The sequence below is a fragment of the Lagenorhynchus albirostris genome, chromosome 2 (genome assembly GCF_949774975.1).
Source record: "Lagenorhynchus albirostris chromosome 2, mLagAlb1.1, whole genome shotgun sequence".
Classification (NCBI taxonomy): Eukaryota; Metazoa; Chordata; class Mammalia; order Artiodactyla; family Delphinidae; genus Lagenorhynchus; species Lagenorhynchus albirostris.
Genome location: NC_083096.1, coordinates 73,223,664 through 73,240,669, shown reverse-complemented (window position 1 = coordinate 73,240,669; position 17,006 = coordinate 73,223,664). Strand labels below are relative to the sequence as shown.

At 51.2% G+C, this 17,006-nt stretch overlaps 1 protein-coding gene and 1 long non-coding RNA gene across 5 annotated transcripts in view; one reads left to right on the top strand and one right to left on the bottom strand.

The window, feature by feature from the left end:
* Window positions 1-1,849, bottom strand: part of MEF2D (myocyte enhancer factor 2D) — a 33,991-nt gene extending 32,142 nt beyond the window's left edge. For 2 of the 4 annotated variants that reach the window (XM_060136150.1, XM_060136167.1), the window contains exon 1: window positions 1,523-1,849. The gene's annotated coding sequence lies outside the window, so the exon portion shown is untranslated. The remainder of the gene's footprint in view (window positions 1-1,522) is intronic. The other 2 variants (XM_060136142.1, XM_060136160.1) reach the window with 1 other exon arrangement.
* A 5,883-nt stretch (window positions 1,850-7,732) lies between these two features.
* Window positions 7,733-12,198, top strand: LOC132512067 (uncharacterized). The gene is made up of 3 exons (XR_009537816.1): window positions 7,733-8,134; window positions 8,577-8,685; window positions 12,159-12,198. It is a non-coding gene; the product is annotated as an uncharacterized LOC132512067 (long non-coding RNA).
* The last annotated feature ends 4,808 nt before the right edge of the window (window positions 12,199-17,006 follow it).

Genomic DNA, 17,006 nt, shown 5'->3' with positions numbered 1-17,006 from the left:
GGGGCGGGTGTGACCCGGCGGCCACAGGCGGGTGGACATCTGTGAACACTGACATGTGCCTTTTTCAATGCTCTCCTTGACTACTAAGACTTCTCTGTTGGGGGTTTGGAGGGGAGCGGGAGGTGGACAGCTCCCTAACTTCAAAATACCCAATGTTCTGTTGGCCAGGGCTCCCCTGCTATCTCGAGGCCAGAGCAGCCCAAGGTCACCGCCCCAGACGGTAAACTTCCCATAGTCCAGGCTGGCCCCTGAATTGCCTAGGACACCCACTGAGGGGATGGGGGAAGGGGCAGCAGAGGGCCACTCCCCCAAACCAAAGAAACCAGGCCTACAAGGAAATCTCAAAAGGGGGCTGAGCACTGAGAAGGGGGACACAGGATCCACCCACTGTACCCTCCCCCAACCCATCAACAATGGGCTGCTTAAGCGAAGGCAGAGAGAGTCCCCCACTCAAAGGACAAACCTGGGATAACCGAGTCAGTGGTTTCAAAGGTGCCCACACTCAGGAGCCCTCCTTTCATTGGGGAGAGACCTCAGGAGGCCACTGAGAGATGAGCTTCAATCACTAGGGGAAGGGAGGCCCTGTAAGACCAAAACTGATAGGAAAGGGGCTAGCACTGGGGTGAGAGACTAGATGCATCTTAGCCTCTTTGGCCCTCCCTCCCCAAAAGCCCCCCAACACTCACTAGACCCCCACTCCCAGCCCAGTTCAGCCAGCCATAGGTGGAGAGAGGAACTGGAGAACTCTTGCCCAGATGCTGAACAGCTGCAAACTTCTGGCCGGGGGTTCTCCGGCTGGGGCTGCTGACAAACCAGATCAGGGGTCTCGGGAGCGGGCTAGGAGGTCCCAAGGAAGGGTCCTGCGTGCCCACCTCCGTGGTGACTCCGCGTCCCAGCTCCACAGGCGCCGGGCAAACCCGGGCCCCGGACACACACACACTCACACACCTCAACCCACCACCCTGGTGTCATCTGAACAACATCCCCCCTCCCTCCCCCGCTTCCCAAACAGCTGCGGCTCCCCCCGCCCCCACCCTCCCGCCGCCCTCCCAGGCCCCCTTCTGCACCATTTCGGGCCAAGGAGGAGGGAACAGGCGGCGCGAGGAGGGAGAGGGAGGGAGGGCCGGCTGTTAAAATGTCAGTCGCTCCCGGCTGTCACCAGAGACCCCCTCTGAGGATGGCGCCCCTTCCCAGACCACTCGGGGATCGCCCTAAACCCCCGGACACCAACAGACCGGCGCGCCCCCAAGCCCCCGGTCCCCACCCCGACCCCAACACCCAAGGGAATTACAGCCCACTCCACTTGTCCCCACAGCCGACTCCCTCACCCAAACAGTCCCCCATATAATCTCCCACCAACGCCACAAGAAAACAGCCCGCCTCGCGAGTTCCTCCCAGTCCAGAAGGCCACCCCATTCCACCCCTCAGGGGGACGGTCTAGACCACCCTCCACCCCAACCCCAGGACGGGGTGGGGGAGGGGGCCTCTTAAAGCGGCAGGCTCATTATTTTTCTATACTCACCGGCCCCACTGGGGGAAGGGGGGTGTCACGGCTGGGAGGGGGTAGCCCTCGCCCCTAGTCCGGGGGATCTTCAGCACCTGGAAGCCGCAGCTCCGGGCGGGGGGAATAATAAATGAGGCCGGCGTCCGCGCGGGCCCTGGGCGGCGCCGGGGGGCCTAGGCCCCCGTCCTGGGCGCGGGGGCGGGCAGGCAGGCGGGGGACCCGGGCCGAGCGTCCGAGTCGCCTCGGCTGTTGTTGATATTTTCCTTCCTTCCTCCTTTCGGGCTCCAAAGGTAACTCCTCCAGCCCCCAAGAGTCAAGGCCGACGTAGGCACAGCTCAGCCTAGCTTGAGGGGTGGGGGGAACAGGGGTGATGGACAGGCGGGGAGCCAATGGGAGGAACCCGTGGGGGCGTGGGGGCGGGGCCGGAGTAAAGGCGGTCCCAGGGACGCGGCCCCGCCCCTCGCTTTCCTCGGGCCGGCCGAGCCGGGCCGGGTCGGCCCCCACCCCACCGCCCTTCCAAGCTAGGCTGCGGCGCCGGGAGCGGCAGATCCCTCCGCCAGCCGGGAGGGAGGGAGACAGCGACGGACCGAGGCAAAGTAGGCACGCGAGACCCAGAGGCCCCTAAAGGGATCGGCCCGCGGCCGTGGTGCCCCCGCTTCGAGCTGGCCGGACGGCCGCCTAGCACTGCTGCCACCGTGCGCTCGAGGAGGTCCTTTCCCGGGAGCTTCCTCGGACTGCGTGCACACTCTCTCATACACACACACACACTCTACCTCGACAGCTCCCCCCATCCCCCAAGCCCCAGGAGATTTGGGAGGTGGGAGTCTAAGTAGATAAATTAAGGGTAGACGCTAAGTGTTGAAAAGATTCCATCTTCCTCACTTAGGGTGTGCCGAAGCTCCACTTAAAGGGACACGTTCATTTCTGGGGGGTTACCTGGAGAGCTCGCTTGCTCCCTCTACCTGAGACAGGCCCCCTCCCCTCCCGGAGCCCGGCTCGGCAGACGCCCATCAATTTAAAGCGACAGCTCATAGTTCGTGGGTGACCTAATCCCCAGTGCCTGCGGCCCCAGAACACTTACAGCCGAGGGGGGCAATTTAAAGGGGTGTGACCCTAATTTCCCCCAGCACAGGAAACGCCCCAAAGCATCTTATTAAAGAAGCAGTAGTAGCTGTTTTAAAAAGTTTTTAATTCCTGTTTGCTCCAGGGTGTGGTGAATCTTCTCGTGCCCTGCAACAGGAGTGTGGGTGCCATGCCTACTGGACAACTGACCCATCAGACTTCCTCTCCCAGCATCCCTGTTACTCCAACGTCTGCTTCCTACCTTGAGCTTGAGGAAATGATGGAATCTGGCTTAGATCTCAAAGAACCTTGGAGAACAGAAGGGCACTCAGTTCTTCACACACCCTGATTTCTATCTGGCTGGGTCTGATTTACTGGACAAAGACTCAATTCTAGGTTAAGGGCTGAAGAGACGAATATATCCCGAAAGAGGCAGCATGTTATGGTGATAAGAGGCATCAACTTTGGAGTAGTCAAGCTACCTTGGTTCAAATCCTTATTCCACCATTTATTTATTTATTTTTTTTTTTAATTTTTTTTTTTTGCGGTACGCGAGCCTCTCACTGCTGTGGCCTCTCCCGTTGTGGAGCACGGGCTCCCGACGCGCAGGCTCAGCGGCCATGGCTCACGGACCCAGCCGCTCCGCGGCATGTGGGATCTTCCCGGACCGGGGCACGAACCCGTGTCCCCTGCATCGGCAGGCGGACTCTCAACCACTGCGCCACCAGGGAAGCCCCCACCATTTATTAACTGGGAACAGAGGCACGTTACTTAACTTACCTGTACCTCATGATCCTCATGGGTAAAATAGAGATTTTGATAATAGTACCTAACTCATAAATTGGTGTGAAGATTAAATTAGTTCATACAAGTAGATTGCTTTGAACAGTACCTCATGCTGCATTATAATAATTCAAGGGCTGGACTGTCAAGACCCCCTTTAGGCCCATTATCTCATACAAGCATTAGCGGAGGCAAGTTCAGTGGAATTGCTTTGCAAATAGGTTGGAGGCTTATCTTGTATGCTTTAAGACAGGAAGCCAGCAAGCTCCTATTTCCTTGGCCTCAGTTTCCAACTCTTCCACTTGGCCCCTCCTTCAGGAAACCTGATTTAGAGTGTTCCACTTTGTCCCCAAACATAGCTTCTTAGTTCCCCATTAGATTTGAGAGATGGGGCCCCAGCACCAGAAGATGTCAGTCTTCCCTACCAGGCAGGGCTAGCTTGCCTGAAGGACCTCAGTGTAGGCAGGGGGAGCCCATCTGCCCTGTCCCCAAGGACTCTGAGAGGAACAGAGTCTTGTGCCAGGCCTGGGGCTGTGGCAATAGCAGGATGGGAAAGTGCCCCCCCCTCCCTCAAGTGGGGAACCTCCCCTCACTTGTGGCCTCTATTTTTAGTGCTTCCCCAGGCTCTAGCTGGAGAAACCGTTTAGTCATCAGGGTGTTTATTTTCCGGCTGTTTCCGACGTCGGGAAAGCAGAATGTTGAGACTGGAGAGATCCAGGGCTGCTGGAAAAGACTTCTTAGGAACAGGCCTGGGAACTCAGCCTTCAGACCACTGGGTCCCAGATCACAGGAAAAAAAAGTGGGCAGGGGGGCAGCCAAGCCCCCAGGACGCTGAGAAAGCTGGGTTCTCAGCCTGCCTCCAGTTTTGAGGCTCTCAAGCTAGAGACCCTCTGGCCCCAGCTCTATTGGAAGGATTCTCTTCAAAACCATTAGCAGCCCCAGAACAAATTATTTCCCAGGGCTGATTCCCAGAAACCCGCTCCCCAACATCCTACAGATCTGAGTGGTGAGCCTCCCGCCAGCCACAGCTCCAGCCAATCTCAAGCCCGAGGTAGGTTTGCCAGGGCTGTGATTGGCCACCTGGTCCTCCCTGCCTTGGAATGTTGGGTCCTAAATAAAGGAATGAGGAAGGAAGGTAGGTGAGTCACCTAGGAGGGTGTTAAAGGGCCAGGAAGAGCAGGGGGGAGAAAGGAGGGCAGGGAAAAGCTCAGTGGGGGAGATGGAGTGTCCTGGACCCTGAGATGCTGAAATGATAATCCACTAGAAAACAGAGTAGGAAAGAGCAGGAGAGGCTGACATTACAAGTAGAATAGAATTTACATATACATGTATTTATAGAGAGAACTTCATAGGAAAGGAAAAGTAACAAACATGAGGTCTTGATTTCCATGGAGAACTAAGAAAGGATCTAGGGAGTGTTGCTGGAAGTTAGATTATAATAAAGACTTCCTGAAAATGACTCACTACATCTTTTTCTTCTAGCCCCTGGACTACCCATCCCAGGATGTGCTAGGTGGAAAATGCCTAGGCAGGCTCAGATGGCTGGGTCTCATTTTTCCTTCTCTCCCTCTGACTACCAACTCAATCTTTCTTAGAGAAAAGTCAACTAACGTTGCTATAAAATCCCCTGTGAGTCGGACAGATGCCCACCAAAGTCCTAAAAAGTGTGTGTAAACTCCTCAGTACAGTATCATCTTCATCAATTTATATGGCAAAGGGACATCAATAGCTTCCTTTAGTCACACCTCCCCAAGCATCCCTATCCAACTTAATTTGGAAAGGTCTTCCTCATCCACAAGGGCTGCTTCTCTCCTGACTGTTGTTTCATAACTATGGGAAGCCATTACCGCTGTTTCAGCCTCTAACTGGCTGCTTGGTTAACGCTCTTGCCTTCTCCACAGTCATTTGGACAATCTCCATCCTCACCTCCATCCATGTCATACTTTCCATTGGGCTGATCATTCTTCCTCCCAGTTTTCCAGTAATCCCAGCAAAGGCTCCCAATCTTTCCCATCTTCCACCTCACTTGTGAGGGGAAGGGCCATCAGCATGGGTAATATACTGGTGATCCTTCGACTTGTGTGTCTTCCTGTACCTCTGATTCTGTATAGTGTTCTCCACTCTGTGTATCTACCTCATCAGTACACACTGCATTGTACTGACATTTTTGGTTTCTAATTTACTCTCCTTCACTAGATTTTGAACTCCTTGAGGGCAGCAGTTTAACTCAACTTTGAGTCTTCAGGGCTTTTCAGGGCCTGGCATGGAATGTGCTCAGCAAAAGTCTGTTTCATGAATCTGTATATGTGTTTGTAGCTGTGTATCTGAGTTAAGACTATAAAAACGTTATTGAACACTTCTAATTGTCTATTGATAACTGTGCTAGTCCAGGGATGGGGCTCTGATCTGGGACCGAACAAGTCCCGCTTTGGGCGGGGGCAGGGTGCGGGGCGGAGTTGGGCAGAGAGATGTCCAAGACTGTGTTGGCAGAACTGTGCCCCAAGCTCAGTGCCAGGGTGCCTGGGGCCAGGCCCAGGGCAAAGGGCAGACGCCCCACCCTGGAACTGAAGGAGGTAGGGAAGGGGTGCCTAACCTGGGTCCTGGGTGAGTGCCCCCCCCCACGAGTTCCCTGCCCCCGGCTGGGCAGGATGTGGTGGCAGCTGCAGGAGGGTGGGCAGGATGTGGGGGTGGGGGCAGCTGAAACGAAGCCTGACAGTCGTCTCCCCAGCTCCTCCCTTCTTCCCTCTCCCCACCCCCCACCGCCCCCTCCATGTCACGTGGTTCCAGCCCGGGCACCGACGGACTATTTCCCCCTTCCCGCGGAAGGACATAATTGACATTGCAAACTTGAGTCACCACCGACTTTAGCTATACCACGCCTTTTTCTTGCCCCATAGTGCAAGACGGAAAGTTTTCCAAATACACATTTCTTTAAAGCCTTGATCGCTAACCCTGGAGTGGACCCTTTAAATGCAAATGAACCGCCCTCTCGCTTTTGCCCCCCCCACCCCCACCCCATCTTCGCTCCTCGTGCCCAGACTCCGCCAGCTGCCATTGACGTCACACGTGCGTCAGCGTCGCCAGCCCAACCAGACGGCACGTGGGGGGAAGAAGGTGGCCTTAAAGGGCCAGACGCTCTCGGACTGCCGGGTTAGTGCTGTGAGATTTGGCCTTGAAAAAGAGGAATGAAATGGGAGGTGGGGAACTCTGTTGGAACAGAAAGAAATGCAGGATAGACGTTAGGAAGGACTTCCCAGAGTAGGACGGACAGGCCTTTCCTCTAGATTCCCCAGAAGTTTGGGTATTTGCTTCTGGGAGAGAAACCCAGGAGGAGCAGAACAACTCTGAGGGTAAAGGAAACTTGGCATTTACGACTCGCGCAATTATAATTTCGGCCTTTCCTCTATCCCTGCCCAGCATGTCCACAGCGCAAGGACTTCGGTCACTTCGGGATCCTCAGCACCAACAACAAGGGCGTAGTAGATACTCAATTTAAGTATTTGTAGAATGAATTGAGTACGATGCAAAGCCACTTCTTTTAGGAGGCTTTCCCTGATTGCCCCACCCAGCTACGCGTAGCACATACCCGAAGCTAAAGGCAATCTCACTCTCTTTTGAACACCCACGGCGTTTAATGAATTTACATCTTCCTTCCAGGCATTAGCGACCACAAGGGCAGTGGTTAAGAGCCCGAACTTGGAATCACATAAACGTAGGTTCCAGTTCCATTTATATAGTTTACAAGCTGAGTGACTTTGGACAAATCTCTTCATCTTGGTTCTAATAACTGTCAAATGGGGCTAATGCTACTTAGACCACAGATTTGTTATGAGGATTAAATGGGACAATTTTTGTGAAGTTCCTATATGGTATCTAATGCATAGTAAGCACTCAGTAATGGTGGAGAGCAGGTTTTAAGATGGCCATCTCCCCCACTAAACTTCAAGCCTCTTGAGAGCAAGGAGCTTGCCATACTAATTTATTCCCAGCACCAACACAATGCAAGGCTTACAGTTTGTGCTTTTAAAATGTTTGTTGAATGAATAAACATGAATGAATGAGTATTTCAGTATTTCCTGAAATCTGACCTCCAAACCCACCCCTGAAGTTGTTACCAAAGAGAGAAAACATTACAAGTGCCCCCTCTGGCCCCAGGTTTTAAGCTCTGTGGTAGAGCCTCAAGGTAGAGTTGGGGTGAGGCCCTAATCTCTGTGGTTGAACCAAAAGTATTATGCAAACAAGCCTCAAATGATTGGTCTGCAATGGAGACCTGAAGGGGCCCTCCCCACCTCTCCCCATCCCCAGCTGCTAGAACCCTGTCCCAGCAAACCCAGGCTGGGCATCTGCCAGGAACACAGGACACTAGGGAGCTAGAAGAGAGCTTCTTGCCCCTTCAGAGTTTCTCAGCCCCAACACTAATCCATCTTTGGCCTTTTCTTCCCTGGAGCCTAGTCTGTCCCCCCATCAATTCGTCTCCCCAGCTCTGCCTCCCATCCCCCATTCCAACCCTCATTCCCTCCACAGCTTTCTAACAGTTATAGTGGAGGGCGAGGGGGACACAAGACCTCCTATCACCTGATTCCAGCTCCTTGGCCAGAGGAGCAGTAGCCACCTTGTCCTGGTTCAGCCTGTCTTGAAGCTGCTTATCGATCTGATTTTCGATATCTGTCACCATCTCTGAAGTAGAAGGGCTGACAGACAACAGAAGGGACTTCCTGCCAGGGGAGGAGCTATGAGCAGAAGGCAGTGAGAGCCCTCTCCTTCCTTGAAGACCAGGAAGATGTGGTGAGACCCTCCTCTGGCTGAGAGCAAACCTGTCAACCCAAGGAACCCTGGGGGGTGCGGGTGGGTTTCCCCCACAGGAATCTCCCATCGGCCTTCATGCTGGCTCCACCCCCTGCGGGGGTAGGGTGCCGCCCAGGAGCACTTTGTGTTCCAGAAAACCCCAAAATAACCTGCCTTAGCTGTCCGGCTACTATTTCTGTCCATCTTGTTTAATTATTCAAACCCAAGTTGGGGAGTGAACTATAAAAAGCTCTCCTACTTGGGGACCCAGGAGAGCTGGGAGACTCGCCAGGTTGCAAAAGCAGCAGACCACAGGGTTTGGGTGAGGTCACTCAGTCCAGCCTCCTGCCTGAAAGTTCCATCTGCTGTTTGCTGGCTTCCTCTGCTAGAAGAGGAGAATCCAGGTCTCCCTCCCTAAATCTCCCTCATGCTCTCATTTCAGCATCCCTCCAACCCTGCTGTGCCTGGGCTCCACCCGGTCTCCCTTTACTCAATTTTCTCTCAGCCATCTCTTTGCTGACTGCTCCCTAGTCCTGGTTCTTAACCCACAGGTAATATTGTCAAACCCAAGCCTAAGGGATTGAGGGAGGTGGGGTGGCAGGGAGTGTAGGTAAAGAGGTCAGGTCAGGTGGAAACAGACAGGGGGGTGGACACCATGCCCTGGGAGGGCACTCTATCAGCTGGGGGCCGGGCAGCACTGTTCTGGGTGGGGCAGGTTCCTGACCACTGCAGGCGCTGAGTCTCTTCAGGAGCTTCTCTTGGGGACTCTGACATTGTAGCTGATCGGATGGAGGGAAGGCAGGAGGGAGGACTTTCTTTCTTTTCTGGACCCGGTCTTCTTCTAGTTGGCCAGAAGTCCAGTGTCAGTTTCCATTGAAACTGAAGCCCAGAGCAGGCTGAGTGCAGAAAGCAGGATTCCCCTGGGGGCCATTTCGGTGAAGCCCCTCCCGCCACAGACCTTTCCTGGAAAGGTGGTAACAAGGGATGTGGTCATGGTTGCTGGGGCAACATGGGGTCATCCCAGTGACCAGTCTTTGGAGGTGGGGAGTGAGGGGATTGGTGTTAGTGAAGGGGAGACAGGCAGTTACTCAGTCTGAGCAGGAGGGGCTGAAAGAGAGCCTAAGACAGCCACTGAGACCCCAGAGACAAACACATGTGGATGTGGAGTTATAGGATGACAAAGGACAAGGGGCCTTGCGCCTCAAGAGGGGAACAGACCACATGGGGAAGATCCAGAGACCCAGGGCAGAGAAAGCACAGCAGCGGGGTGAGATGTCCAGCGTGGGAGGGGGAACCAGCAGCCTGGCAGAAGCTAGGGACAGGGGAGGGTGGCAGGACTTTCCGAGAGTCAGTGTGGGACCTGTGTGTTAAAAAAGAACCTTGGGTTTCACACCTGGGCCTATTTGGGGGCTTGTTCCCACACATTCCCTTTCAGCAGCAGCAGCAACTCCTGGCAGGTCCAGCCTGGCTCTCCCTGCTGTGGCTGCTACTAGAGCTACAAGGGGAGGTTGCTGAGGTAGGGGGAAGAGGCACGCCGTTGCTAAGCAACCAGAGGCTGTACCTGTGTGGCGGCATAGGAGGGGGCCCTGGCACCGTTTGTAGGGGGCAGGGGAGGCAAGGAGGCAGTAAAGGAACAGAGTGGACAAAGCTCAAGGCTCCCTCTCGCATCCTCCTCATGATGGTTACAGAGGAGAGATGTACTTGTCACTCCACGTGTTAATGAGTGTGTGTATGGTCCTTCTCCAGGATGCTATGATTGTTTGTGTGGGCTTGCCTGTGAGGTACTCATCAGACTATCTCTTTTTAAAAATTAAGTAATTAATTAATTTATTTTTGGCTGTGTTGGGTCTTCATTGCTGCGCACGGGCTTAGTTGCTGCGCACGAGCGGAAGCTACTCTTCGTTGCGTTGCGCGGGCTTCTCATTACAGTGGCTTCTCCTGTTGCAGAGCACAGGCTCTAGGTGCGCGGGCTTCAGTAGTTGTGGCTCCCAGGCTCTAGAGCGCAGGCTCAGTAGTTGTGGCGCGCGGGCTTAGTTGCTCCACGGCATGTAGGATCTTCCCGGACCAGGGCTCGAACCCGTGTCCCCTGCATTGGTAGGTGGATTGCGCCACCAGGGAAGCTCCAGACTATCTGTTGAGGGCTGTTGGGAGTGGGGAACGGGAGGTAGGGGACAAAAGACCAGGTCAAGCATTTTTTCATCGGGTGATAGAAGGGGTCAAGGATTTGCCCCATCCACTAAAAGGTAGGAGCTTCTGCAGAACTGCAAAGGCCGGAGGGTAGAAGCTTGGCAGGAGCTGGAATGGGAGGAGAGGCTGGCTGGAACCTGCACTGGCCTCCCAGTCAGACAGAGGCTCTGCAGAGGAGAGGCAGCCTGGCAGCAGGATCCCTCTCTCATCCTGGAAGTCTCAGTGTTCTCAAAGCTGAAGTTCCCCACAGTATTTCACTATTTTTATTCTATTACTTTAAATTTATTTTCAAGTTGGCTGGAGTTTGACAGTGGTAACCATCAAAAGGAATGACTCTATTGTTTCTCCTTTGAGCCCTGTCACCCACCCAACCAAACCTCTAACAGGTCTATCAGGAAGCAGCTCAGGCCTTCATGCAGTGTCGACACAGGGCCATCACCATTCTTCTATTGCTTCCCCCATTGGCTGAGCCCCTATCCCCAAAGAGCATCTTCGTTCAACAAGTTTTACTGAGCACCTGTGATAGGGAGCTGGGGAAGTGACGAGGGGTGGGCACCGTGATGGTCCATACCCAGCTCCCCGTGTGGAGTGCCAGCCTGCCAGCTGGTGTCTCGCCAAATTCTGGTTCTCCCATTGCTCTCCACTCACACATGTTGCACATACTGGTTAATAACTGCTTGCGGTCTGTCCTGGCATGGTCCCCAAATTCCACAGGGAACGGGGTGTGCTTCAGCCCCCTCCTGCTCTCAGTAAGAGCTAGGAAATTGCTCCATCTCACACACTCCTGACTTGCCCCTGGAGGGCTGTGTTGCTGCGAAGACGCAGGGGCCAATGAGAGGCCACCTTAGTCCTGATCCATGAGAAAGTTTAAAAATTGAGGATAAAAAAGGTACAAGCTTGTTTTGTTTTCGTTCCTGCTGGATGCCAAGCACTCTGAAAGGCATTAGAGGCACTATTCTCATCCTCCGATAGCCCATCTGACATAGAGTTATCATCCTCATGTTACACATGATGAAACTGAAGCTCAGAGAGGTTAAGGAACGTGTTTGTATTCACACAACAGGTGGCTGTGGGATTCCAACCCAGGCCTGTGTGTGCCCAGTCAGGTCAGGGACAAAATGGTTTCACTGTTGCCAAATAAGAGAACCCTGACTACGTGGTTACAGGAACGCTGGAGGGGCCCAGGACTCCACACGGAGGGGAGACCCCAGGGCGTAGTTGGGACTGTATCCTCATGAATTCAGGACTGAAAGTGCCAATGAGGGAGAAAAGGGCACTCAGAGACCCAGCATGGTCACACAGGGACCTCAGAATTGCTCAGGTTTAGAGAAAGCCTGGGCAAAATGCTGAGTCAGGCAGGTCTGAAATCCAATCCCAGCTCAGTCATTTCTAGCGGTGTGACCTTAGGTGAGTCACTGACCCTTTCTGAGCCTCAATTTCCTCAGTGATAACGTGAGGGTGATACTCATAAAGTACTGCAGAGATTACAGTAGTTAATGTAAATAACGTATGTATGGTGCCTTGCTACAAAGGCCTTCTCCTTCCATCCCCTACAGAAGGAGAGGGTCACATGTAGCCAAGGCCAGATTCCAGAGTGGTGCAAATCTGTTGGTATAGTACCAGGATGCTCAAAGCCCGGTGGAGGTTTGTGGACCATCTTAGAGGTTTCTCTCTTTCTCTCATGGCAGGGGGTGGGGGAAGGTCATGTCTGGAGCAAAAGTGTTGAGAAAGGGCCAAAAAAGGGTCCTCTGCTGGAGCAGGCTGAGTAATGGTGACAGATGACAGAGGGAACACAATTCCCAACTCCAGTTTTCTACCCGTTTCTCTCCTAAAACAGATATTTAAAGTGGAAATGAGAGAACTGAAGTTCTGGAAAGGTGAGAATCAAGTCTACAGCCCATTCGTTCAGCAACTTCCTGTTTCCACCCCGTGAAGTTCAGCAGCGCAGCAGCGCAGAGGGAATTTGCACAGATGGTTGTGGTGGCATGGCCCCCGATCTGTGAGGAATTCTGGAGTTCTGGAGAATAGAAGGGGAGCCAAAGACTGGAGGTGAAAATAGGAGCTTCCAATCTTTAGGGAAGGACTTCCTTGGTGGTCCAGTGGTTAAGACTCCGCGCTCCCCCTGCAGGGGGCGCAGGTTCGATCCCTGGTTGGGGAACTAAGACCCCACATGCCTCACAGCCAAAATAAATAAATAATAATAATAAGGAGGGAAAGAGAACCCCCACCACCATTTTGGTAGGTGAGAGAGGAAAGCAGGGGTCATCAGGAGCTAGCTGGGGTTTGCTAATCCCTGACCACTCAAGTGGGCACAGGCATCACCTGGGAGACGGTAAGAACTGCTGAGAATCTCGACCCACTCCAGACCTACTCATCACAACTTGCATTTTTTTTTAACCTTTTTTTTTTTGGCCCCGCTGTGCGGCATGCGGGGTCTTAGTTCTCCAACCAAGGATCGAACCCATGCCCCCTCCATTGGGAGCATGGGGTCTTAACCACCGGACCACCAGGGAAGTCCCACAACTTGCATTTAACAAGATTCAGAGGTGATTCGAATGTACATTCAAGACTGAGACGCGCTTATCACAAGAAAAAAAAATTGGAACTATGTGTGGTGATGGATTGTGCTGGCCATTTCACAATATATACAAATATAGAATCATCATTATGTTGTAAACTGAACCTAATATAATGTTATATGCCAATTATACCTTAAAAAAAGAGAAAGAATAAAAAACAGACAAGAAGCACTGCTGTGACCTACTGTTGGACCCTCTATGAGGTGAGTGAATTTTTTTTTTTTTTTGGCCATGCAAGGGCAGCTTGTGGGATCTTAATTCCCCCACCAGGGATCGAACCAGTGCCCTCTGCAGTGGAAGGGTGGAGTCTTAACCCCTGGACTGCCAGGGAAGTCCCAAGGTGAGTGATTTTTAAATGTGTCATCAAAAGCTAGGAGTTCTTTCAAGGACGGGTCCCTCCCTCCATGGAGTGTAGTGAGGAGAGGCTCTGTCTGGGCCCCAGCGGCTTGTTTCACTTGTTTTAAACAGTGGGCTTCCAAGAATACTTTTCCTTTGAAGAGGCAGGCCCCAGCTAAAAGATGTTTGAAAATCTTCTATGCCCTGTTATGGAATATCTATGCTATGGAATGCTGCACAGCCTTACAAAACATGGAGTGGATCTGAGCCCACTGACACACATCAGTCTCAGAAATTGCTCAGTGAAAAAAGCAAGTCTCAGAGCAATCTATATAATAGTAGGTCATTTATGCAAGTAAGCATAATATACATAGGTATATGTATATTAATCAATTAGCCAACGGTTAGTGGCTTTTTCATTCAGGGTCTCACACTGTCACACTCTGATAGGGGTTAAGGTGAAAGCTTCCTCACATGTCTAGCACATGGGGTGGGAACACTCAAGCAGGGGTCCAGAAAAGCTATGATCTATTCCCTCTGTAGTCTATCTTTGTGGTCTCTCCAGCGTGGGGGCTTCAGGGTAGCCAGACTTCTTACAATGTGGCTTACGGCTCTAGAAGTATGTGTCCTAACACAGACAGCCAAGGGGAATCAATATTGTTTCTTATGACAAGACTTGGGTGTCACCTAGCACCACTTTTGTCACACCTTAGTGAGACAGGCCCAGAGGCCTGCCCAGGCTGTGGGGTAGAGGACAGAGCCCCCACCTGAGGGAGTGTGGTAACGTTTTGGAAGAGCATGTGGGATGGGAAATGGTGTCATGGCCATTTTTGGAAAACACATTCTGCCACAAAAAGTTCATATACATAAATGCAAATAATATATATAAAGAAGGGCTGGAGGGATCCATACCAAACTATCAATAAACCTTTCCTCTGGGGAAAATAGGTAGCAGATGTTTTAGCTTACCTTCATATCTATTCCTTGAGTCTTTTACATTGAGATACAATATACATTATTTTATTTGTTTAATGAAAAGGAAACTGAAGAGAAGGAAAAAGTAAAACTTTGCTGTAAGCCTTTTATAATAAAATTATTTAATGGATTGGTATTTCTGGGGAATGTTGTATAATGCATCTGAATTTCATGAAAGCATTTAATTAGGTTGATTATAATATATTTAAACAAGATGCAGAAATGTGGACAGCATTAATATTTTATTTTATTTATTTATTTTTATTGGGGTATAGTTTTACAATGTGTTAGTTTGGACAGCATTATTATTATTTTTCTGTCTTTATTAAGATATAATTGACATATAACATTGTATAAATTTAAGGTGTACAATGTGATGATTTGATACATGTATGTATTGCAAAATGATTACCACAACAGCGTTAGTTAACACCTCCATAAACCTCACATAATTATCGTGTGTGTGTGTGTGTGTGTGTGTGTGTGTGTGTGTGTGTGTGTGGTGAGAACATTTAAGATCTACTCTCCTAGCAACTTTCAGGTATAGAATACAGTATTGTTAACTGTAGTCACCATGCTGTACATTAGATCCCAGAATTTATTCCTCTTATAACTAGAGGTCTGTACCCTTTGACCAACATCTCCCATCTCCCCACCCACCATGGATAGGATCATTCATTCATTTAACAACTATTTATTGAATACCTACGTGTGTTAACTGAACAGCTATTCCCAGAACATTTTTGTTCTGAGTCCATTTTGAGGGACATCTCTGGTAGTTCCATCCATTGTCTCACCCTTTTTCACATATTTATCTGGAAAGAGAAAAGCCAGGCTTGGTAAGGAGTGGCATGTTGGTGTAAAAAGACTTCAATATATTAGGTAAGAATAGTGAAAATATTCAGCCTCACTCTTCCAGTTATCTATTGCTATGTAACAAACCACCCTACAACTTAGTGGCTTAGGGGACTTCCTGATGGCGCAGTGGTTAAGAATCCGCCTGCCAATGCAGGGGACATGGGTTCGTGCCCTGGTCCGGGAAGATCCCACATGCCACAGAGCAGCTAAGCCCGTGCGCCACAACTACTGAGCCTGTGCTCTAGAGCCCATGAGCCACAACTAGTGAGCCTGCATGCCACAACTGCTGAAGCCCATGTGCCTAGAGCCCGTGCTCCGCAACAAGAGAAGCCACTGCAATGAGAAGCCAGCGCACCGCAACGAAGAGTAGCCCCCGCTCGCTGCAACTAGAGAAAGCCCAGACAAAAAAGACCCAACGCAGCCAAAAATAAATAAAATAAATAAATTTATAAAAAAACAACAAAAAACGTAGTGGCTTAAAACATCATCATCATCACCATCATCATCATCATCACAATCATCACCTTCATCACCATCATCGTTATCATTATGGTTCTGGGCTTGCCTGAGCTCAGCCAAGCAGTTCTGTCTTAGGGTCACTCATGGAGTTGCAGACAGACAATGGCTGGAGTCTTCCCAAAGGCTTCCTCACACGTTTAGTTGTCAGCTAGGACCTCAGCTGGGAACGTCAACTGGAACCTACACTTGACTCCTCTGTGTCACCTTAGCTTCCTCACAGCATGGCAGTAGGCTACCAAGAACAAATGTTCCAGCAGGACTGGGCAGAAGCCACATCATTTGTGACTACCTTTAGAGGTCCCAGAGCCTCACTTTCAGGGTAGTTCTAGGCCTGCCCAGATTCAAGGGAAGGGAACATAGATGCCAACTCTCAATGGGAGGAGGGCCGATGCCATGATAAGGAGAGCATGGGGGCTGGGAGAGTTTGTTATGGCCATCTTAGAAAATATAATCTGCTATTTCAGTAATTATCAAAAAATGAAAACTAAACAATGACGCTTGTAGTTTTCAAACGAACAATGGATTCGGTTAACAGAGAGTCAAAGCCAAGTCCTTCCGTGTCAGGCCAGATGGGCTAAGTTGTGCTGCGGTGATGACCACCCCCCAAATCTCAGTAGCTGAAGATAGTAAGTCTCAGTGCCAGACAGTGCCTGGCTGTCTTTCCAGGGTGCCACCCACTGGTGACTCAGCTCATGACACTTGTCACACATAGGATAGTAGGGGGAAGTTCTGCTCCACGTAGCCACTCAGCAGTGACCCAGGCTGACGGAGGCTCTACCATCTTGTAGCTGCACTCTCTGGACCACAGATACCGATGAGGGAAAGAAAGACCAGAAAATCACATGTGGGATTTTTGTCGCCTGTGAGCCTGGAAGTGACACACTACACCTCCTCTCACATTTCATTGGTCCAAACTGTTCATATAGACCTGTCTAGCTGCAAGGGGCTGGGGAATGTAGCAGAGTAATTGGGGTTTGGGGTAAGCATTTAGTGGTCTCTGCCACATCTCGTGTGACCCCAACAAGGCCATACACGATCTGTCCTTCCACCTTATCTCTCAAACCTTTTCTCCAGATATCCACGTGGCTTACCTCTTCACCTCCTTCAAGTCATTGCCGAGATGCCTCCTCCTCAGTGAAGCCTCCTGATCACCCTACTGAAAATCGTAACCCACCTTTATTCCTCCCCTTCACCCGTGCTGTCCCTTATTCTGATTTTTCCAAAGTACTTATTACTTCTTTTTTTTTTTCTTTAAATTTCTTTATTTTTGGCTGCGTTGGGTCTTCCTTGCTGCGCACAGGCTTTCTCTAGTTATGGCGAGCAGGGGCTACTTTTAGTTGCAGTGTGTGGGCTTCTCATTGCGGTGGCTTCTCTTGTTGCAGAGCACGGGCTCTAGTGTGCAGGGTTCAGCAGTTGTG